We start from the raw sequence: 25,026 nt of genomic DNA on the forward strand, positions 1-25,026 counted from the left end.
CTCTTGCCGAGAATAATCAAGCCATAAACGAGCTCAGTCATACTGTAAAGGAAAAGCAGACTAACCTTCATGCCCTGGTAGAAGAAATATCTGGACTTGATGAGGAAGAGCTTCATCTTGAAAAGCAGAAGGCAGAAATTGAACAGAAATTGGCCTTTCTCCGAGATAAGCAGAAACTTAAGCACACAGAGAGGCTCCAACTGGAGATGGACTTCGACAAAGACATTACCATTCTTAGAGACCTCAAGCAAACTGAGCATCAATGTCGACTGGCAATCGAAACTGAAAATCGACGGATAAAAAACAAGTGTATAACTGAGAATGGTCAATTTGACCGTAGTATGTTGTCCCTCCAGAGTGATGTAAAGAAATTGCTGTTCCCCAAGAAAAATCAATAAAGTGATTTCCATTTATTTTGAATTTATCTTAATATTCCTTTTGATAACTCCTTTCCAGTGGGAACTTTTTCATTCAAATTTCTCCACGTTTCTGATCGTGGGTGAAGTCGGTTACCATGTTGGGTCTATTTATAGCCTTCGATCTTCATCTTTTGCTTCATCCGGCTCAAACATGGCATCTAACTTTCCTTTCTTTTCTCATGTCTCACCTTCTATATTCTTTAATCATCTTGATGATCTTCAAGTGTACGAGACAAAAGGTCGTATCTCTTTGTCCTTTATGGATCATAGCACTAACGACGATCACATCATATTGGGTCCCTATCTCAAATCAATTCCAGCCCCTCCTATGTTCACTGAGTGTTTTCCTCGCCATTATCAAGAAATTCTTCCCATTAACAATAGTCGCATTCATGCTCACGCTTGGCTGACCTCCAATTATAGGTTCAATTCTTATCCCGATTTTGACAGGAGGTTTTTTCAATGATATAAACGCTTGCGTGGTGTGATGAAGTCCAAATGGCAATTAGCTCGAATTGACACAGCTCTGATATTTTATTGCATGTCTATCAATCCAATGGAATACGGTCTTGTTGGCAGTCTCTGTACCTTCTGGTCACCTTCTGGTCCAGTAACCATCACTCTTTTAGATATTTGAGCCTTAACGGGCCTTTCACCTTTTGTTGAATTCCGAGGTCAAGAGGCCCTTGAATGTTTGCCTTTTCAAAACTCGGCGTCTCTTAATCTTTCTTATGACGAATTTATGGACCAATTTGCTAAGTCTAAGGGGGAAATTTACTCTGACGAACATGTTGCGTTCCTTCTATGTTGGTTGTCACGGTACATTTTTTGTACACCAACTTTGTCAGTTTCTTCTGAATTCCTCGACATTGCTCACATGCTTTCCCATGGTATTGATGTTGGTCTTGGCCGAATTGCTCTTGCTGTTCTTTATCGATCTCTTACAAATGCTCAGACCTCTTTCTCTAATGCACATCCTGATCCTTTCTTTGGTCCTCTATGGATGGTGCACGGATGGTGCCGTATGTATTTCCCTGATCTTTTCTTTGATGTAGGAATACCTCCTGTTCACTGGTCTGAGGCTGATCTTCCTCCTATCGAAAAGGAATTTGGTCTTTGGAGACTTTGTCGTCCTCTTTATTACCCCTTAATAGGAACTTCCCTGTTCGAGGGTTTCCTTCAATATTTGCTTTCATCGAGAAACTTTGTCTTCTATAGAATTTGTGTCGATGTTCTTGAGGCTAGCCCATCTAATAATCAGTCTGATGCCTGTATTTTCTGGAAAAGCATTCTCACCCCTTGCGATCTAACTGTGGACTTCTCGATGAAAGGCCAATTTTTCCCAGGGTTTGAGGTATACAATCCGCACTACTGTTCTCGTCAATTCGGTCTCACCCAAGGTATTCCAGCTCCTGTTGTTTACTCTATGGAATATCCCTTTTCTCGTACTAGTAGTCATTGCTTCATCAATGAAGGAAGTATTTCTTGCTGCAATGAAATTACTCGTACCATTCTCGGAAGATTTAACTACATCCCTTTTGCTGGAGATCCTCATAGTACCGATGTCTTCAATGAATGGTGGGTGGAATATCGATCGTATGTTTTTTCCTCGCACATCGATATAGTGATGTCTAAAGTCACTCACTGTCTTCCTGGACTGAACCACCCATTTGAAAGGCCTTGTGACTTATCATCTAACTATGATGATCTTTCCTCAGAATCAGAATATTCGTCCGATAAAGGTATAACCTTTAATTTCCAACTCACATAAGGCTCATCTCTTATTTCCTTCAAACTTCATTTTCTATTATTTCTTGTCTTGCAGACATGAGCGTTACGTCTTATAAACGAGAAGTTGAGACTTATATTGGCACACCTGTCGAAGTCCATTCACCCATTTATATCCCAATTTCTGATGACACCCCATGTTCATCGAAACGAGCTTTTGGTAAACCGTCCCTGTCTTGGGGACAAGACGAGTTCCGACCCAAATGGATTCGACTTCTACATTTATTGTCACCTGGTTTATCTCATATTGCTAATAATGTTTCCATGGAGACAGAAATTAAATCTCTTCTGACTGAATTATCCAATTTACCTTGTCCTTTGGATTGTCTAGCTATGGAATACGCTGTTGAAGAGTTGGCTCAATCTTTTAACTCAGCTTTGGAATCTTATAAGTTTCGACAAGATCGTATCGATACCTTCGACCAGATGGAAAAATCATATTTGAACAGGCAAGAGGATCTGGAGCAAGCACGTGCTGTCCTTGCACATTATCAAGCAGTTGATGACATCCCACTGCAGCGCCTGGCTGATCAGCTTAAACAGGTCGAACAATTGGAGATTGAATGCAGGACTATGGAAGACGAACTTCAAGAAATCACCCCTGAAAAAGATCAATTCTTCGAGGCCAATTGTGATCTAGAAATTCGCTTACGCAACTTTTGTCTGGGAATTGAGCAGCACTTCATGTAACCATAGATCCAATTTACCTTGTAAATACTTCATGTATATATTAGGATCTCCATCTTATTCGTATCTAAGTGTACTCTTAACCCTTGAATATATGTACTTTCCTTTCTCCGAACATGCTTGATCGATGAGCTTTACTTCTTTTCTGGTATCCTTTATCCAACCGGCATTATATCAACTTCAAACGTCAAACATGCTCAAATTTATAGCTGGTCATAATGATGCGTCCCCTTGGCAGATGAAGCATATAATTGCAACCCTTCATATTCTTGTACTTGGCAGATATGGATCTTAAATATCCATTAATTCTGATAGGCTGCACCTACCCTTTCTTTGTAAAGGCTGCGGACGGGTTTGCTGCACACGTTTTCCCGTACTCCTACTATGCCGTTTTATTCTCTTTGATGACAATAATACCCTGACATATCTGTTTGAAGATCCTGCCAGTTATATCTATTTCCACTTTGCTTGATTTTCGCACGACCCTTTGGTGTTACTGGGTCTTGATTCATTATACCCACCTTCTCTTGGAAAAACTGCCGGCAGACACGTCGCTCCATTTCTACCAACATTAATAACTCCTCGCGACGTGCTCTTGTTTTCCAACTAGTTCAAAGCACCTATCAGTTACATTATTACCCACGTCGTTCAAGTCCCTTAGACTTCATATCGTTTCTATCTGCTTTGGCTGTCTATTTAAACCATTGTTTTGGCTCTCTATTTAACTCATCTTTGTAGTCTTACTAACCTTCCATCTTCATCCGATCATCCCAAATTGTAGACTAGTTTTGCCATGGCCAACTCCTCCTCCTCCTCTTCACATGCTTCACTTTTTACTGAGGAGTTTATCTCCTTATGGAACGACATCTTATGTCGTTTGTCCTTCACATACACCTATTTATCTATCGAATCTCGGGCTGTGGATGAAATTTTCACTTTTCTCAGAGAAACTGAACCCAAATTCCTTCCATCTAACCATCCTTTTAGATTTGATTTTAATGAATTTTGTAGCATTTTTCCTTATGGTCTTCAGGCCTTCTTTGACAACAGAAAGATAATCGAACAGCATGCAGTCACCGAGGGTGATTATTTCAACAAAGTGAATTTCGCCACTCAAGCTGAGAAAGTATACTTCGACCGGCTCAAAGTTTTGGAACCCGTACGTGCAGGATTGAGTAGTTTGACCCGAACACGAGAAGCAAAGGCCGATCTACTGGAGATCTCCAACCATCGACTTAGAGGCAAACTGACATCCGAAGAGAGAGCAGCAGAAGAAACAGAGAAGAAAGGACTGATCGAACTGGTAGCCCAGATAGACGAGAACATCAACTCCTGCAGGTCGTTGGTGGATTACCTGGATGAGCAGGCTAACACATGCTTCGCCAGGCTGACAGAACTAGAAACGTAGTGTAACCAGGCCTATTTGGCTAGGAACACCAGCTCTTCTACCTGCTATCATGCTGAAGAAGAAAATCGTCACTTGGAGAATCGTCTGTGCAGCTTTGTAAACAAGTTTAGGCGTCATATCGGTGTAAACTGATCATGTAATGATGCCTGAACTATTTCTATAAATCTGACCTCCAAATCTAGCTAGCTCAACCCTTCGACCAACCTGTTTGCCAGCCTGTTTCTCTTAGACTTTTTGGACGACTAATATTATGTTGAATGAATCTCAGTTTCTTGATGTTCCTTCATGTCCCACATGGTAGGGTAATATTTCTTTAAATATTTTCCATTGATTGATCTAGGCATTTCTCCAAACCCATCAATATCCATTAGATGATAAGCATTTCCACTTAAAACTTGTGTAACTAAATATGGACCTTCCCAATTTGGTGACCACTTTCCGAACTTCTCATTATTCAGACCCACTGGCAAAATAGTTTTCCAAGCTAAATCGCCAACATCAAATCGTTTTTTCTTCACATGTTTGTTACATGCTTTAGCAACTCTATTCTTCTGGGCAATTAATTTCTCTAAAGCTGTAATCCTATTTTCTCCCAATTCATCGATATTTCCATACATCAATTCATCATATTCTTCCTTGGACATGCCCCCTTGTAATTTTACCCTTAATGATTGTACTGTAATTTCTACAGGTAGTACAACTTCCTGGCCATAAGTTAACATGTATGGGCTTACTCCCGTACTTGATCTCCTCGATGTTCTATAGGCCCATAATACCGTCGATAAGAGTGAATCCTATTCTCTAGGGTTTTCTTCCAAATGCCTTTTAATAAGATTAATAATAACTTTATTAGATGCCTCTGCTTGCCCATTCGCCTGAGCGTAATATGGAGTTGAATGAAGCATCTTGATCCCCCTGGATTTAGTAAACCCCAGAACTTCCTGACCAGTAAATACAGTACCTTGATCTGCCGTTATTGTTTCTGGTATTCCATATCGATGAATAATTCTTTCCTCTATAAATTCCTTTACTACTTTTTGGGTTATGTTCTTATATGAAGCAGCTTCGACCCATTTGGTAAAATAATCCGTAGCAACCAATATGAAACTATGTTTTTTAGTTGATGGAGGATATATCTTTCCAATTATGTCCATTGCCCATCCTCGAAATGGCCACGGCTTGATAATGGGTTGCATAATGGCTGCAGGGGCATGTTGCAGTGGTCCATGTTTTTGGCATATCTCACATCCTTTAGCATACTCAATACAATCTTGAGTCATTGTTGGCCAAAAGAAACCATGACGCCTTAATAACCATTTCATTTTAATACCTGCTTGATACGCACCACATATTCCTTCATGTACCTCTTCCATTGCTATAAGTGACTCTTCTTTGCTTAAACATCTAAGCAGAACATCATCGATTGTCTTTCGATATAGTTCTCCATCCATCAACAAGTATTTTAACACTTGCCTTTTAAACATCTTATCATTAGAAACTGGGTTCTCTAGATATTGAGTGATAGGTTTTCTCCAATCTTCTTCATCGACATCGAAATGCTCCCTATTGGATTGTACCATCATAATTCGATTTTCTATCGATGGCAAAGTTTTTGTTTGTGTAATAATAAAATTTGCTAGTTCTTTTGATATTTTATACCCAGATGCCATTTGAGCTAACTCATTGGCTTCCGCATTATCATTTCTTTTTAAATGCTCGAGTTCATAATCAAGGAACTCGTTCAATAAAACTTTCGCCATATCGAAGTATCGAATAATATTCTCGTTGAAACATTGATAATTTCCCGATAACTGATTGATGACTAATTGGGAATCCCCTTTTATTCTTACAAACTTAACGTTCATGTCAGCCAATATATTAAGGCCAACAATTAACGCTTCATATTCTGCTTGATTATTGGAACAATCAAAATCAAGTCGACACATAAGTTTTGTTCGGTGTCCTTGAGGGGATACGATCATGACCCCAATACCAGATGTTGTTGTCGTACTTGATCCATCAAAATACAATGTCCATGGAACCACCTGTATTGATCCCTCAACATTCTCCTCTTCCAGATGTACACATGGATATTCTGTAATAAAGTCAGCAACTGCCTGTCCTTTAACTGCTTTAAGTGGCACGTATATCAAATGTATTTCAGACAAAGCAAAGGCCCACTTGGCAATTCTTCCTCTGATAATAGGGCGAGTTAACATATATTTGATAATATCTGTCTTACAAATTACCTGAACTGTTGTCGGCAACATGTAATGACGTAATTTTGTACAAGCAAAGTATAATGACAAGCATAGTTTCTCCACCGGAGTATATCTTTTTTCTGTATCATTCAACATCCGGCTGAGATAATATATTGCTTGCTCTTTTCCATTGTCATTTTCCTGTGCCAACATACTTCCAATGGTATTGTTAGCTGCCGACAAGTAAAGTTTTAACGGTCTACTTGGCTTGGGTGGCATCAAAACTGGTGGACTGATCAAATATTTTTTAATCTGCTCAAAAGCAAGTTGATGCTCTTTTCCCCAAACGAATTGATCTTGATTCTTAAGTTTAAGCAATGGAGAAAATATTTCTATCTTACCGGACAGATTAGCAATAAATCGACGCAAGAAATTTATCTTCCCTATGATCATCTGCAATTGTTTCTTACTTACGGGTGGCGGTAATTCTAGAATAGCTTTAGTTTTATTCTTATCTATTTCTATTCCTCTCTGATTAAGCATAAACCCTAAAAAGTTACCAGCCTTTATCCCGAAAGCACATTTAAGAGGATTCATTTTCAATTTAAATTTTTGCATCCTTATAAAAGCACGCTCAAGATAAGTCAGATGACTTACCTGGTCTGATTTGATGATGATATCGTCGATGTAAACTTCCATAAAGCCCCCAATCATATCGTGGAAAACAAAATTCATAGCCCTCTGATAAGTTGCTCTGGCATTTTTTAATCCAAATGGCATCACCAACCATTCGAACGTCCCAATAGCCCCTGGACATCGAAATGCTGTTTTATGCACATCTTCCTCTGATATGAATATCTGATTATACCCCGAATGACCATCCATTAATGACATGATCTCGTTGCCAGATGCTGAATCAATTAACATATCTGCTATTGGCATTTGATATTCATCTTTAGGAGTTGCTGCACTGAGATCTCGAAAATCTATACACACCCTTATTTTCCCATTCTTCTTTTTAACTAGCACGACATTTGATAGCCATTCGACGTATCTTGCAGTTCTAATGAAGCCTGCTGCCAACAAGTGTTCAACTTCCTCCTTGACCTTCTGTACAATTTCTGGTGCAAACCTTCTTGGTGGCTGTTTATGTGGTCGGAATCCTTTCTTAATTGGCAATCTATGCTCAACCACATCTCGTCATAATCCTGGCATCTCATGGTAATCCCATGCGAAGCAGTCTCTATGCTTTCGTAATAACTCAATCAACTGGGACTTTGTCACCTCATCTAACAACGTACTAATAAATATTGGTCGACGGTGTTGGGCATCTCCAATGTCAACCTCTAACAGCAGGTCTTGGGCCTTAATAAGTTTATTATCTTCCCTGAGGGGTGATTCTTCAAACTCCAAAATGCAGTCGTTAAAATCTTGACCACTTACTTCGGCCTTAGAGGCCATATACCTCTTATTGAGGTCGCCTAATAATATAAGGTTCTCCATGAACAACCTTACCCAAACACCCCGCTAGGTCAGTTTTGGGAATCCAACGGACATTTCCCTTGTCAAACCGGCAGAATGCAACATCCCTTGAATCGATTCTTGGTGGTTCGATAACACAGGAATTATCATCTGGCATCTTTTTTACTTCTCGATCAGTCCTTAAAGCATGTGCCCATGACACATGAGCCTTACTATTAGCTTTAACATATTCAACTTTGCTTCCGTTCCAGAAAGCTAACATTTGGTGAAGGGTCGATGGTACACACTGATTTCCATGAATCGAATCTCTTCCTAGCAACACGTTATATGAACCATCTGCCTCGACAACACAGAAAGCTGTTCTAGAAGTCTTGGATCCTACCGTCAGGTTAGCCACAAATACCCCTTTGACCTCTATTACTTCTCCTGTAAAATCTGACAATTGTATATTCGATGGGATAATCTCATCATCTCTTTTTCCTATCTTTTTGAAAAACCTATATGGAACCAAATTTAAAGTGGATCCTCCGTTGACCAGAACTTTGGAAACCGGACGGCCATCTAACCTAGCATTTATATTAAGTGCCCTCAGATGTTTGGATCCTTCGTAAGAGGGTTTTTCAAACTCCATTAATTCTTCTTCATTTTCAAACTGGAATTCTACCTTGTCCTCCTCATCGATAATTGAACCTCCATTAGTTGTTGAGTCTACGGATGTCACTCTATATTGTAATGGGAGTCTAGCTTGGACCATGCATGAACTCAAAGGCGAAACAGATCTCGATAATACGGCAGGTCTAAGTATCAACTTGTCCTTAGCCTTTTCCTCATTATTGCATTTACCCTGATTAGAATCCCCAGGATTCCTCCTCCATACTAAATTTCTAGCTCAGAATTTCTTAGGTTTATAAGGCATTGGTGGATTTTGAGTAATATGAATCTGATTAACCTGTCTTTGTAGCTCATGCATCTTCTTCTTCCTTTGCAACCTCCTTTTTTGAGTCCTTGTTACATTGCCCCCTGGACCCTGAACTTCTCCTGCCTCGAACCATTCATCTTCTGGTGGATCACTTGGTATTTTCAAAGTCCTAGTTCGATGAGGTATCAGAGTTACCTTGGTCTCTTTTTTAGGTGGATCATCGAATTCCTCACCCCATCCAGTTGCAACCATATCTTCTGAATGTTTAGGAGGTGGGCCATAGTCGACGTAATAGTCGAATTTACCACTGGACTCTCCCAATGTTCCAATCCTAGGGTCACCTTCTTCATAGCGCTGCTTGAAAGACTTCCGTTTTGTTGGGTACGTTGTCGAATTATCGACAACCCGAGCATTTCGGTCTGATTCATACGTCTATTGCTATCTTGAACATTTCGAGGACGACCCCAATATTCAATTTTTTTTGTTATAATTCTGGGATCCAAATTGATCCCAAAAAGTCTTTTCTTGTGAGACTTCCTGTTTCGAAAAATTCTCCATTCGTCGATCATAATTGATTTCTTCTTTACACCGAGCACATAGGTGCGGCTGCATCAATTTACCTTTAGGTTTTAGTGACACCATTCTCGTCATCACGGGAAAAGGATCAACATCTACCTCCATAGGAGCCTTTTCTTTATCATCCGCAAATTTAATTTTGCCTTGTTGAATTGCTTCTTGAATGTTCTTTCTTAACACAATACAATCAACCGTGTTATGACTCCATGAGTGATGCCACTTACAGTATTTCTTTCCTCTCATATCTTCTGGACTTGGTATAACTTGGCCTTCAGTAAGCTTGATTTGCCCATCAGCCAAAAGAAAATCAAATATTTCATCGACCTTATTTATGTCAAAAGAATAATACTGGACGTCCTTTGACTTGACCATGACAGAACCCTTTCCTTTGCTTTAGCTGGTTTCAAAGCAGGACAAGTGTATGGCTTTTCTATTATCATCTTGGCAACTGCCACCTCAGCGTACTCTTACTCGTCTTCATCGACTAGTGTCTCATCGACAAAGTTCATCTCGTGTCTAGTATGCTTCCTATCCTTTTCTTTCAAAAAGTTTTCATGCTTCACAGCAATGGTGGTCAATGAAAACAAATCATAATAGGCTTGACCTACCATTCTTTCCCTAATGGCAAACTTTAAACCATTAAAGGCAAATTCAGCAAACGTCCTCTCGGGTAATGGTACAAGACATCTATTCCTTGCCTTTCTGAATCGAAACATGAACTGATCAACGGATTCATTATTATACTGTTTCATTGCTGATAAATTTGCCACAGACATGTCTGGCACTGCCCTTTGAAACTGACTATGAAACATCATTTCCATTTGATCCCAAGAGGTTATAGAATGAGGTGGTAGAGATGTGTACCAGGTAAAAGCGGTTTTGGACAATGATAATGGGAATAAGCGCAACTTCCAATGATCTCCATACGTAGCATCTCCACATAAAGCAGTGAATCGATTGATATGCTCCTGTGTTGACTGTTCGTCTTCGCCAGTAAACAGGCTAAATTCCGGCATCTTGAACCCCCTTGGGTACGGAACGGTATCCATCCATTCTGGGTAGGGCTTCCTGTACACTTGTCTAAAAACTCCTGGTTCACCACCGTATTGCCGTAACATTGGATCAACTATATGATGATTTTGTCCTAGTGGGATTACAACTGGTGGTGCATTTTGTTGCAGAGTTTGATGCATCTGATATTGGGGTATTGGCACTTGTGGTGTTGGTTGTAGTAATGGATATTGTGCTACTGACTGTGGATGCTGTGGAGCTGGATTCTGTAGTGGTGGCTTTGGATATTGAGGAATTGTGTTTTGCAATGGTGGTTGCGGATATTGAGGAATTGTGTTTTGCAATGGTGGTTGCGGATATTGTGGAATTGTATTTTGCAATGGTGGTTGTGGATATTGTGGAACTGGCTGTGGTGGTGTTACATTCCTCCCCGGACTATTTGTATTTACATTTGGTCTGAATAACATCTGAGGAATGCTTGGTTGAGCCGCAAAACCACTGGACACCGCGTTATCGTGCAATTGATACGGAACAGCATTCTGAGGAACCAAATTTGCAGTAGTCACATTTGTCTGAACTGAACCAGACGAGTTTGCTCCGTTGGCTGCCAGTTGACCCATATTGATATTCTCGTTTCGAAGTATTGGATTAACTGCATTACCTTCAATTGTTAACAAGTGGGCATGTGTTTGATTTGCCAATGCATTTTCTCCTCTCTGAAGAATTCTTACTGGTGCAGGAGGCATAATTTGCCATGCTGTCGCACTGCCAGAGTTCATAACTATGGGTTGTCCAAGACCTCCAACTGCACCTGGAGGTACAACTGGGACAGTCTGTGGTTGAGAAGAATTCATTGACAAATTCGGTCTTCCAGTGATCTCTTGAACCGTGTTGATAATCAATGGCCTAACAGTGTCAGCCATGCATCTGGTAACCAGATTAGCCAAATCAGTAGGTTGTTCTTCCATGATTCTTCTCATAGTAGCAAGAGTAACTGGATTTGGTTCCAATTGCCTTCTTTGTTCTTCAATAAGGTGTCTGGGAACGTCTATCTCCCCTACCTGACCCTGCATTGTGATTGTTCGCCCGTTTGATGATTCTGTGCGTGTCACTCGTTCTACAGCAGGATTCGGGGGTGCATTGCTCCCTGGAACATTGTTATTCTGATCTAATTGGCTCTGACTTCTCGTTCGTGCCATTGTCACTCCTCCAATTGATCTAATTAGTCCCACCGGGCGTGCCAAAATTATGTTTCGTCAGAAAATGTCCTCGCGACGAAATATAATTCACCGAAAGTCGTTCTTCGGCTCTTAATGAAAGGAGACTGAGTTCTAGATCTAATTCCGGATAGGAGCAATCCAGGCTTGAATAAGGAACTTGAGTTTTACAGAAGATCTAGACAAATCCATCCAATTGCTGGTGGCGTCCAAACTTTACAAAGATCTGAGCAACTATAGCTAAAGAAATTGAAGATTCGAAACTGGAGAATAAAGACTATAACTATGAAAGCTGAAAGTGCGAAACTGGGAAGTAAAGATAAAAGATAATATTTGTTTTTCATGTGTGCCGGGGGGCCTTCCTGTTGGTAATCAGGTGCTATTTATAGCGCAGACTTGGTAACTGTTCTTGGTGTTGTATCCAATCTCTATCGTTGATTTCATCTTTACCATTCATGCTATGACACCTGTTTATCAACGGTTATCGATCTTATCTTCCGTATGAAGTGGAAACTGCTTTTGTAACGACCTGGGTCCCACTGGCAAGATATTGTCCGCTTTGGACACTAAGTCCTCACGGTTTTGTTTCTCCGAGGGCAATCCATACTACCCCCAGAAAAGGCCTCTTGCAAGTTAAGGCTTCCCAAGCCCTTATAAACTAGCCCAGGACTCCCCCCCTAGGCGATGTGGGATAGGAGACATGCCCCCCCTTGCCATCCTAGAAGCCTGCCAGGAGCCGCTCCTTGTCCAGGCCCTCTGGCCCCGGCGACCACTCCCCGCCCTCGTCGGACCGGGTCGTTACATTCTCTCCCCCTTTGGGCACAGCGTCCCTGCTGTGGCCCCACACGTGGTCGGGAGTCGGCTTTGATACCATTTGTAACGACCTGGGTCCCACTCGCAATATATTGTCCGCTTTGGACACTAAGTTCTCACGATTTTGTTTCTCCGAGGGCAGCCCATACTACCCCCAGAAAAGGCCTCTTGCAAGTTAAGGCTTCCCAGGCCCTTATAAACTAGCCCAGGACTCCCCCCTAGGCGATGTGGGACAGGAGACATGCCCCCCCTGCCATCCTAGAAGCCTGCCAGGAGCCGCTCCTTGTCCAGGCCCTCTGGCCCCGGCAACCACTCCCCGCCCTCGTCGGACCGGGTCGTTACAGCTTTTGAGCCCATTTAGTCTCTAAAACGTTAACTGTCATCGAGCCCTTTTCTCCATTAGACACCGGTTTCTCGGGATGATAACCGTTATCGAACCTTTTCTCCATTTGACACCTGTTTCTCGAGATGATAACCGTCATCGAACCTTTTTCTCCATTTGACACCTGTTTCTCGAGATGATAACCGTCATCGAACATTTTCTCCATTTGACACTTGTCTCTCGAAATGATAACCGTTATCGAGCCTTTCCTTCGTTTGACACTTGTCGCTGGGGATGATAACCGTCATCGATCTTTTCATCCGTTTGACACCTGTCGCTTAAGATGATAGCCGCCATCGAACCTTTCCTCCGTTTGACACCTGTCGCTTGAGATGATAATCGTCATCGAACCTTTCCTCCGTTTGACACCTGTCTCTTGGGAAAGTAACCGTCATCGAACTTTTCCTCCGGCTGACAGCTGTCTCGTGGGATGATATCCTTCATCGAACTTTTCCTCCTTCTGACACTTGTCTCCTAGGATGATATCCTTCATCGAACTGTTCCTTCGTCTGACATCCATCACCCTTTTCATCGATTTCATCGACGAGAAACATTTGTTTTTTCTGGAACAAAGGCTTTCATCGAATTTTTTATAGCTTCTCTCCGTCTTCTCCTTGTTGATATCTTCGACGACAATACCTTCAGCATTTTTTATCCCCCTCTATCTGAATTTCAAATTTCCCGCTTATGACTGTCCGTACCTACCAGCTGTCATTTTAGTACAGGTGATATCATCTCTTGTCCTTTTATTCATATATTCTCACGACATCTCTAATTAATTTTGGGTGTCAACAGGACATATTCGTGCAAGTGATTACTTATGTCATGCCCATGCTAGTCTTTGCATCATAGTATTCATGGCATCCACTTACAAGCATACAATTACCTATAGAGAAAGAGGATGTCTTCATGAATATTAGTTCCATGCTCTCCGAAACAGGGAACTCTTAGTGATGTTTGTCTATACGAGGGTTTTGTTAAAGAGTGTTCCGAGACACTTAAACGACTGATTAAAGAAACTTTATGGTTCTCAACTTGCCATCGTGTAATAATGCACCATCAATGCTGGTATTTAATTACTCCGAACAAAATATGCTTAACACATGTTTGCTCACGTTACAAGGGAAAATTGTCAAAACAGTTCTAAACTTATTGCACTTTTGCCAATTCAATCCTAAATCTTTTAACTTTGTCAATTGAGTTCTAAACTTTTTCACTTCTTGCCAATTCAGTCATAAACCTTTGAACTTCTTGCTAATTAAGTCAATTTGGTTGGTCGGCGCTGACGTGTCAATTTTTAAATATTTTTTAATATATATTTTTGCCTTTTCTTTTCCCTCTGGCCGGTCCGACGCGGGCTGGCGAGGTCGACCTCGTCAGCGGGGGCAAGCTTCACCAAAGGCCGGCGAGGTCGACCTCGCTGGCCCACACCTTTGGCCGGTCGCCAGTCACCTGACCGGCCAAAGGGAAAAGAAAGGTAGAAAAAAAATATATTAAAAAATTCGAAAAAAATATTAAAAAATTGCCACGTCCGCGTTAGCCGAACTGCTAGTTGCCACGTTAGTGCCGACCGGCCAAATGGAATCAATTGGCAAGAAATGAAATGTTTAGGACTGAATTGGCAAGAAATGAAAATGTTTATGACTCAATTGATAAAGTTGAAAGATTTAGGACTGAATTGGCAAAAGGGCAATAGGTTTAGGACTATATTGACAATTTTCCCCACATTACAAATTTCCCGGTCTGTATATCAGGTCCTTTCACAAACCCTGTGGAGAGCACGTTGCGCATGCATGCACGTGAAATGTGTTAGTCAACATGCGAGGTTCTTTATTGTCAAAAGAGAGGGAGGCTATGCGTTTGTTTTCTTTTCCTCTTTTTCTCCACTTAATGGAAGAGACTCGGTCCTTTTTGTGGTCATCATCAACATGCTGTTCCGGGACCGCCCAAAGTCATGAATTAAATCAATAGAAATAAGTTAATTCGCTAATGACAATTCCACAATCGTGCAACAATATATCCTCATAAAAGAGCGACCTTTGATACTGCTGCATGCATTGCGATAATTTTTCGTCTGCTAGACTCCGCGTCCTCATGCTCAAACCTTTCTCTTTTAGTATTCCATTTTCAGGGGGCTAAAATGGCAGATAAGTTTCTTTATGAACATAACACAAACGTTGGATGTTCTTAAATGCAGTTCAGCTTGTGGTAAAAAAAGAAAAGAAAGGAGATATAAGCGGGAGACCACTTATTAAGGAACCTCGAGAGTGATGAAGACCAACGTGTCTTTCAATAAGGCTTGGGTCTGGCAACACCGACCAACGATTAAAGTATCGCAGCTTATATTGATTGATGAATGGAGAGTTCAAAGTTAGTAGATGAGATAATACATTATGGGTCGTAATACTTAGGAAACTACGAAAAACGTGGGGAAAATGTTAGCATCTTTTAAATTAAGAGAAAAAAATTACGTTTAAACTCTTCAAAGGTCACGGCAGAAGAAAGTCCCGACGATTAGAGTATTTTGTAGTGACTTGAATCCCAACCTTCCATCATAACTGATTTTCAATCCCGCGCTTTGTACATGACACATTTTAAAATCTTTCTCATCCCGTGATCATGTATTTACCAGTCGATTATCATACATTTGCAAAGAGTAATCTTGCTTTACCATTGACAAACCAAAAACAATAAAAATAAAATAAAGTTCATAAGGCCGTTTGCTAAGGAGATTGATCTGGCTTTTACACACCTCGGAGTTGTATTCCTTTTTGGCTTTTGAAAGGGAGAAGTAATATTTCCTCAACCCAAATGTTTTGTTCCACGCCGTTTTCAAATTGCATGTTTTTGTCAGATTTATTTACCCTTAAATCTCATCCACAATATCCATGAAAATTCTTGAAATACTGTAAAGACAAAAGATAGGAGTTTGCCAGCAGAGTCCACTTTCCACGAAAAGTAACTATTTTTCTTTCTTTCTTTTTTAAATGCCATGCATTAATTCACGCTTTGAATAAAACATTATAAAAGGTAATATATAATTTCTTTGTTCAAACTATTGCGATAGATTATTTGAACTAATGTTCAAAAATCATCCAATTTCAATCTCAATGAATTCATGTTATATTTGAATCTCGTGCTCTCGTGTGTTTTAGAAATCATCATCTCAATTACTTGTGATTATCTATCTCTTCTTTAAAGCTTTTTTTAGGGTTTTTTTCAGTATTTTTTTAATCATTCTACCATTTCATTTACAATATCATTCACCTCAAAGAATGCCCCAGTGTCTATTACTATGGTGACATTCCCAGGAAAAGTGAGAGAGAACGAGTTTTGCTTAAATTGAGAATAGAAAAGATAGATTAATAATATAATACTGCGGTAAAATGATGCACTTTTAAAGTGATCGACTTGTCCAATGACCCTTTATGGGTGAAGATGAGCTGGTCTTGGGTAAGTTTCCCATGCTTTTTTCAGGTTCTCGAGAAACGAAGAAAGAATCACCCCCATGCACTCTCTCTCTTACACTCTCTCTCTCCACAGTTCTTCCGTATCATCAGCCATAAAAAAAATTGAAGAGAACAGAGGAAAAGAATGGTAAAGTTACTACTTGTTTCTGTACTTAGGAACTGCAGTCCTGATCCCGAGGGCAATGATATGCACAATCTTCTTGCTCGAAAGAAGTAAAAGGAGTTCAGCTTTATCTTGGGCCATGAAAAGTCCTTGACAATTTAGGACGCGTTTGGTAACGTTTCTATTTCTGAAAATAATTTCTTTTCAGAAATAGTTTTTTTTTTATTTTTATTTTCTGGATGAGTTTTTGAGCAAAAGAATGTGTTTAGTAACTGTACAAAATTTCTATTCCTGGAATTAAAAAAGAACAGAAATGCGTTTGGTACAACCAAAAAAATTTCTATTCCCGAATTTTTGCATTCAAATTTATATCTTTTATTTAACTATAAGTACAAGTTATAAGTGAAAAAAACCAATAAGCATGGTTTATTGGTTTGTTTAATCCTTTTTAGGGGTTTAAAACCCCTTTTAATCCCTAAACTAAGGAATCTTCAAAAATACCACTTGGGCAGCTAAAAAAATTTAAATTTCACTCAAAGTGGGTGGTCACAAGTATTCTAAGCCATTTTGTGAATTTTTTTTTATTTTTATGGGATAAAATTTATTAAAATTTTTTACTTGCCCTAAATCTGTTTCTTTTTATTTTCCAAAAACTTTTTTATGAATTTTTTATGAATTTTTTAATTTTCGGAATTTTGCAAATTTTTATGGGTTTTCTGAGTTTTTCTTATTTTTATGGATTTTCTGAGAATTTTTCTGATTTTTATGAATTTTTGGAATTTTTTAATTTTCTAATTTTTTTAGGGATTTTTCTGAAATATTTCTAATTTTTATGAATTTTCGGAATTTTTTAACTTATTCTAAGGCATTTTGTGAATTTTTTATTTTTGATTTTTTTTGGGGAAAATTTTATTAAAATTTTGTTACTTTCCCAAAATCTGTCTCTTTTTATTTTCCATAAACTTTTTTATGAATTTTTTAAATTTTTTTAGTTTCAGAATTTTGCAAATTTTTATGGGTTTTCTGAGTTTTCCTGATTTTTATGGATTTTCTGAGAATTTTTCTGATTTTTATGAATTTTTGGAATTTTGGGAATTTTTAAATTTTTTTTATGAATTTTTTAAAATTATTCCAGCCGGGAATGGACCGGACCGGTGCTTTGAGACGGTCTACAAATGACGGAGGATGGAGGAGGAGCTGAGGCCACGGCTTGAGGATCGGACCTTTCTATTTCTTTTTTTATTTCTGGGAACAAAGAAGTAGAAAAAATATACTTCTTATTTCTGTTCCAAATCTATTTCTTGGTCATTTTTCTATTCCAGGAAATAGAAAAATAAAATGCGTTACCAAACAGATTTTTGTTCTTTTTTTGTTCCAAGGAACAGAAGAACAGAAAAATAGAGAAGTTGAAACATTACCAAATGCGCCCTTACTTTTCCTCGTTCCCCAAAAAAAAATATAACTATTTTTTTTAAAAATGACATTAATTAATTCACTATTCTTTGCAAAGAATCCTCTGAAATGTTGACTATGAAACATTCATAACGATGGAAACGATTGAATCTTCTATTGCCAATACTTACCAGTTACCTATATGCTCAGGGAAAGTATAAAACTGAATTGCCCATACGTTCTTTTTGGGTTATAAAGACAATGATATGCGCAATTTTCTTTTTGGGATTGAATAATTGTCTCCATTTCATGGGAAATTGAATAAACATGGTGAATCCACTCGAATTTGTTTGCGCCAATTTCGAGATTTTGAGCCAACTGGACTGTTTTCTCTATAAATGATTTTTGGCACCCTTTTCTTTTCTTGTCTATTTAATTAATGTTGCACCAACTCAATCAATTTTTGTTAAAAACTATAATTGAAAGCTTAAACACTTTAAGTGTGCCCAGACTACATGTATAGAGGACTCATTAAAGTAATGTATTCAAGTCGTGAGATAAAACTCAAACGTCCATGCGCGTTAAATTGGTGAACAAAAGAGTCACGGGCATAGAATAAACTCATGGTATGAAGCATGCAGAACTAACTCCAATAACGTCCCATCCAAATGTTTAAGTTATCCGTTTAGGAAATTAAATGCATTTCTAGCGCAATACTGTGAATTCTTTTGGAGAATGAATGGATATACAGTCGACTGTTTACTATCTCGACGCAATTAATTTAGGTTTTGGCAGGGGACGTGCAGGAACAGAGGTGGCCCCAATATTCGAAATCAAATATATATGAGTTCTAAATCCACCGTTCCTCTAAGCATAGCAATTAATTTAATTTCTGGCACTGGACATATAGGAATAGTGGTGGGGCCAATATTCGAAATCCAAATATGTAGATATGACTTGTAAATCCACCCTCCTCCTTATTCACACATCATTTGAAATATAGTTTTCTCGATCTTCTCGAAATTTGGTGAGAAAGGCAACCCCACCACCAACTCCTCGCCAAGTTTGAAATTAGACAAAGGGTTTTGGCTTTTCTCTATACACGGAAAGCTAGCGGCGAATATCTATATATTGCATAAAAACGAATAATTGGCATTGAGTTTTATATGGTAATTGGACCATGGACATCATTTAGATATCATCATGGTGAATTTCTATATATTGCACCAAATTAAATGAGCAAATATGTCCAATATTCAAACCGGGGGTTGGAAAGGCGGTGGTTTATCCTGTGGTGGATGTTAGCAATGGGATGATTAAGGAATCGTCCATTTTAGAGATAACGGGCTGATCTTCCCCAAAATTTCACATTGAGGGGAAGATTTGGCACCCGGATGAAAGTGCAAGACACACATTATCATCATCGCGTGACTACCAAAATGCCCTCCTATGATGAATGAGATGATCATTTAAGGGAGGGCATGACGGGTAGCGGAGAGTTTCAATGGACCACACGGAATTAATCATAATAAAGGGGATGATGAATGATCATATTCCCTGGATCCAAGAGTAATAAAAAGGCCATGTAAAGAATCCTGACCGGGTTGATTGAGACCCCCTTTTCGTCCTTATGTTATGGCGTAATGTATTAATGTGGGGGCATGCCAATCAATACGGCTATTAAAGGAAAGAAGGATATGAAAGTAGCTAAACTCGGACCCGATCTAAAGGAATCTTAATAAAGGTAATGTTTTGTTAAGCCTAATCAATGTCGGCCCGTGTCCACGTCCATGCCCGGCCCGGACCCGATGATCCACTGTGGCGCGATTTGTCCACCCCAGGTCAACACCCACGTGCGACCTTAGCGCGTTCCCTTCAAGAAGAGCCTGCTAATCCTAAATAAGTCGGATTTTTTTTACGGCAAAAGAATGTCCCAAATCCAAAAATAAAATCCTGATTTCAGCGCCCAAAAAAATAATTTTAATTACGTATTTCTTTTCTTATATCAACCCGTTATTAGAGGTGTCAAAAAAGCCTGCGCCGGCCCGGCCCGGCCCAACCCTACCCTAAAATTTCGGGTATTTTAGGGTTGGGCCTCAATGTGCTTGGAGTAGTGTTTTCAGGTATGGATTTTATCAGGTCAGGGTAGGGTCAGGACGGGCCCGTGCAGGCTTTTTTGACACCAATAGGGCCAGAACTAACGCGAATGGATTTTCTAGAGTTGGACCCGACCATTCTCTTGGTTGATATGCTAAACAGGGTCTTGGGTCGGGTTAGGTCGGGGCAGGTCAAGTGAGACCCTCTAGGTTACGGGCCGGGGCAGGTATCATCAAAGCTTGGCCCGATCCGACCCGACCCGTTGACAACCCTACCTGTTATCACCGGATTAAAAAAGCGATTTAGATCTACTTCAAACTTAAATAAATAATAAAATAATAGCAAACGAAAAAGGAAAAAATACAGGGCGCTACCTGTTTCGAATAGTGGGAAATAAAAGAAAAGTGCAGCTCAAAAAATAAAAATAAAATGTAAAAAGTTAAAAAAGGGGAGAAATTCCGGAAGAGAGTGGACTGCAAGAGCTGTCTCTCACCAGACACAGAGGAACTTCACCACTGCATTGTCGACTCTGGTCCCGGTACAATTTCCCTCACGGATGTGAGACGCACGCACTCTCTGACACGCACTCAACATTTTGTTGTGTCCCTCATTTTTCACTTGTCATTCCTGATTGGAATGTAGAAATCTAGTGAAAAGTCTGATTAGCATTTCAATTAGAAATATAACAAGGTCGCAAACCAATGAAATTTTAGCTACTGATCACCGATAAGTATGACGTCAAATAAGTAGACAGTAATCTCACTGAAACATTGTGATGGTAATTATGAGAACTAGCTAATCTTGCATTGTATCTAAGCTTTCTACTGTAGTGCCAAATGTGAACTTGTGCCAATTTTGAGCTAGCTTTTCCCTCATTCATGGTTGCTTCCCTTTGGTCCTGCTGCAGTCCAAATATTTGTATTTTTTGGGTGATTGGTTTTTTGAGATTTAAATCCGTAGCTTTTTTATTCATTTGCAATGAAACTGCAGTAGGAAATCTCATCTTGGTCGTGTCTATTGTTTAAGGAATCTATTTCTATCCTAGGTCTGTGGGGAATGCGTTGGAGAAAAAGCAAGCTTCTAATTGATGCAGAGATTGAACTATTGCAACGAAGACATATATGTCACAGCTGTACATGGAAAGGAAGTTCCAAAATCTATCTTAGAAGCATCTGAGACAGCGTTTGATCTAGGCCACCAGATATCTAAACGCTCTAGGAGGATAAATTATGGAAGTGTGGTTAATCTGAAAGTTTTTGGCTCCACATCAATATAACAGTTGAAATCTAGATATAGCGAACATTAGCATGCTACGAAGCAACGGGATTTGACCAACACGTCTTCAGGGAAGACCCAAATCACTTGAGAGAGAGGGAGACAAGTGCTCATTGCTCAGGCCCTCAAGGAACATTCTTCTTGGATAGTATTTCTTTTTGGAGGGAAAATGACAAATGATCCTTGAAGTTTGGCCCAATGTGCAATATAGCCCTTGAACTTTTAATTTGTTCAATATAGTCCATGAACTTTAATTTAATGTGCAATTTGATCTCTAAACTTTAAATTTGTTCAATGTCATCCATAAAATTTTGGTATATGTTCAATTCAGTCCATAAACTATATGAAAATATTCTTTGTAGTCCTTCCATTAAGACAAGTTTAGGTACTATATTGAATATTTTCATATAGTTCAAGGATAATATTGAACATGTACCAAAAGTCTAAGGATCGCATTGAATAAATTAAAAGTTCAGAGATCATATTGTACATTAGGCTAAAGTTCAAGAACTATATTGAACAAATTAAAAGTTTAGGGACCAAATTGCATATTGAGCTAAAGTTCAGGGACTGTTTTTGTCATTATCTCTATTTTGGATTGAAAGTTAGGGGGTTGAAAGCTATTCACATGGCAGCTAAATGGGCCTTCGGCCCTTATCCAAGTGAAAGTCATGTGCTTGGCATTTAGACTCAATTTGCAAAAAAATGGCACATTTTTTAAATAGGTATTCTAGAGTATTCCCGATAGCAATTTAGGAAATATCCACGTGTTATTAATCTCCATCGTTATATCGTACAGTAGATCTATGGCTATAATCAGAAGAGTTCTTGTATAAATAGGGTCCCTTCACCCTCATTTCCATCATCCAGAAAACATTTCGATGACCAGTTTCAACAATGAAATATCTTGATCAGACTTAGCATAACAATGAATAACGTATCCCTATCCTAAGCTAGAGTGGATTATAGCAGAGGAGCATTCTAATGACTTTCTCCTAACCATCTCCTCGGATGTGCTCTGAATCCAATTCCCCAAGTCAGTTAACAATCAATTTCATCCCACGATTTGCCACTTCGAGCTGATTCAATTTTCATAATCAATTTGTCTTTTTTGACCTACCACATCCAAGGAGCATGAATCAGAAGATTCATATGCAAAAACTCTGCAATAAATGCTCTGGCGTAGGAAAACCAGTTAGATGTACCCGTGCATCAACAACACGCTACATCAAATGCTCACAAGTGATATGACGCTCTTGCAACTCCCTTTGTAACTCCACATTGCTTGCTTCAAGCAAAGAAACTTTATGCTTGAGGATCCGTAAAAGCAATTTCAAGTCAAAACCTAAACCAGATTGTAAGGACTGTGAGAGAACTTAAATATAGTCTTCTACTTGAAGTTCTTCATATGGTCCGCTAGGATATAGTAGAAGCTCCGCTTGCAACTGCTTTACTTGGCTTCGTATCCTTTGCATTTGAGCTGCCATCGGATCACGATTGATCTCGAACCAAATAAGGAAGATAAGTATCACCAAAAAGAAAGTGCATGATGATATAAATAAAACATGTTAGGGCCATGAAGACATACCGCGGATTTGTTTTGAATGTTGCGAGCACGATTTGCATACTTAAGGGTGTTCAATGTCTCCTCAGCATTTGTTTCGGCAGGACTCACACAAGCTACATATATAAGCAGTGAAATGTCGTCAGGATGAGGATTAAAAAGGTTAGGATCAAAATCCTAGTCTAAGCCAAATTCAGTAGCATACCTATCATCAATGTTTTGCTATTTCCTCCAAGGGAATCCTACACAGCCAAATTGCAAAATCAGTTGTCGAAAAGGGTTATGACCCTAAAAAATGAACTCAATAGGAAGGGGAAGGGGAAGGGGAAAGGGCTGGTCTTCTTTGTGAAATTGCACCATGCATGTGACCTTCACGTTTATACTGACAAGTAGGAATGTTAGACAAATATCTTAAAAAATATGAACATGTATTAGGAACACATAATGACGTACATCATGAAGCTTACCATTTTGTTTTAGAGAGCAAGAGACAAACTTGAGAAAATGAAACAAACTTGCTATCACCTCTGATAAATAGCAATATCTGGCATCAAAGGAACCTATTAAAATCTTGTCCACATCAGATTCCACGAAAAATAAAGGGGAGCATATTACATGACATGATATACTTGTCTATTTTTTGTTGGTTTCAATTTTCAAACCTGGATATAAATAAAAGGGAGTATATTTGGCAATAAAAAAATAGAACCCTTTGTTCCAAAATCTGTTAATGAAATATTAGAAAGCAGTTCCATGTGAAACACAGCATGCATCTTTCACACAATATTTAAACTGGACTAAAAATCTGTTAATGAAACATGTCTCCACCTTGAGCTATTTCACTTAATTAGGTACTTGGCTAAAAAAGTTTCAGGAGGACAAAATCCAGTAAGAGAAATAGATTTTGAAGAAACAGAAGTAGCCCAGCTAGAGAACTCAAAGCCATGTTGACATCTCAGACCCAATCCAATATCAAAATGGAACCACGAGCAATACATTCAACCCGAGATAAGTTGAATCCAATTCGCCGCAAATTGAAAGCTAATCATGCTTATGAAGAAGAACCAACTCGATTAAGGGGGCGAGTTGCCCTAATATCGGTTGGAAAATGAGTCAGCTTACAGAATGACATTTGAATATTATACTAATTCTCCAAGAAGGAACGAGATCTAGTGACATTTATCAAGAAATCTCAGCTAAAAAGAAAATAAAAGAAGTAGTAGCAAACATCCCACAGAATCCGAAACCGAACAATCTCCGCCCTACCCATCTAAAAACAGCGCTTGCCCGAGACCAAAAGTGTAAAAAATTCAGAGATAAAAGAATCTCATTTCTTTGAGTCACGCGAACGTACTTCCTTTAAAACTCTTGGACGACGATCCTCCTCGTATGGGTCCTCGGGCTTGAGATTCCTCTTCTTCTCCACGATCTTCTCAGCGTCCGCCGAAGGGGTTCCTCTCTCCAAGAAAAACCGCTGTTGCACGGAATCAATCCCTGCGACGAAGACATCAGAGCGACCAATCAGAACACGAATTTCGTTCACCCAACTCGGGAATTCGAAATTCCACGCGACACAAGCGCTGAAGAATGTCGAATCAGAAGCAACATTCACACCTCGCCACCGGTCGCCGACTCGTCGAAAGCCGTCGAAGAACCTAAAGCCCTAATTTTTTGCGCTCTGTTCAAGAAGAGAGAGAGAGAGAGAGAGCCCTAATCCTAATTCTAACCCCAAATGAAGACGACACCATTTCCCTTTTACGCCTAGTCTGCTGAGCCCTAATCCTAATTCTACCCCCAAATGAAGACGACACCATTTCCCTTTTACGCCTAGTCTGCTGAGGTGTTTATCTTTGTTTGTCTCTAATTAGCGACGATCAAATGCAAAATGTGGCAAATATCGTCACTAATTAGCGATGAATACAGTTTGTCGCCAATTAGCGATGAAATTAACCACGACCTTTTATATTAACAATTCAACAAATAAAAGATTTTGCGACGAACATAATTCGTCATTAATTTTGAGACGAATTCTTTTTCATCGTTATTCCATCACAAATTAGCAACGAATTTGCTTTCATCACCAATTTTTCATGGCTAAATCCTTTTTTTTTGGTAGTGTAATTTTGCAACGAAATTAGCAAATAAGTAGCAACGACCTATTATATTAAAAATTCGGCAAATAAAAATTGTCGCTAATGTCGTTGCTAATTTTGCGACGAATT

General features: G+C 39.3%; 1 long non-coding RNA gene across 2 annotated transcripts; it reads right to left on the bottom strand.

Annotated features, from left to right (window-relative positions):
• Window positions 1-22,053: 22,053 nt before the first annotated feature.
• LOC115665110 (uncharacterized) lies at window positions 22,054-24,517 on the bottom strand. Of its 2 annotated transcripts, XR_004003676.2 has the most exons (6): window positions 24,419-24,517; window positions 24,159-24,298; window positions 23,010-23,046; window positions 22,829-22,920; window positions 22,481-22,742; window positions 22,054-22,356 (listed from the first exon to the last, which is right to left on the bottom strand). It is a non-coding gene; the product is annotated as an uncharacterized LOC115665110 (long non-coding RNA). The 2 variants fall into 2 exon arrangements; XR_008814707.1 differs by having other exon boundaries at window positions 22,054-22,742.
• Window positions 24,518-25,026: the final 509 nt, after the last annotated feature.

The sequence above is a fragment of the Syzygium oleosum genome, unplaced genomic scaffold (genome assembly GCF_021117445.2).
Source record: "Syzygium oleosum isolate NSW1041296 unplaced genomic scaffold, Sole_v2.1 Sole_v2.29, whole genome shotgun sequence".
In the NCBI taxonomy this organism is placed as follows: Eukaryota; Viridiplantae; Streptophyta; class Magnoliopsida; order Myrtales; family Myrtaceae; genus Syzygium; species Syzygium oleosum.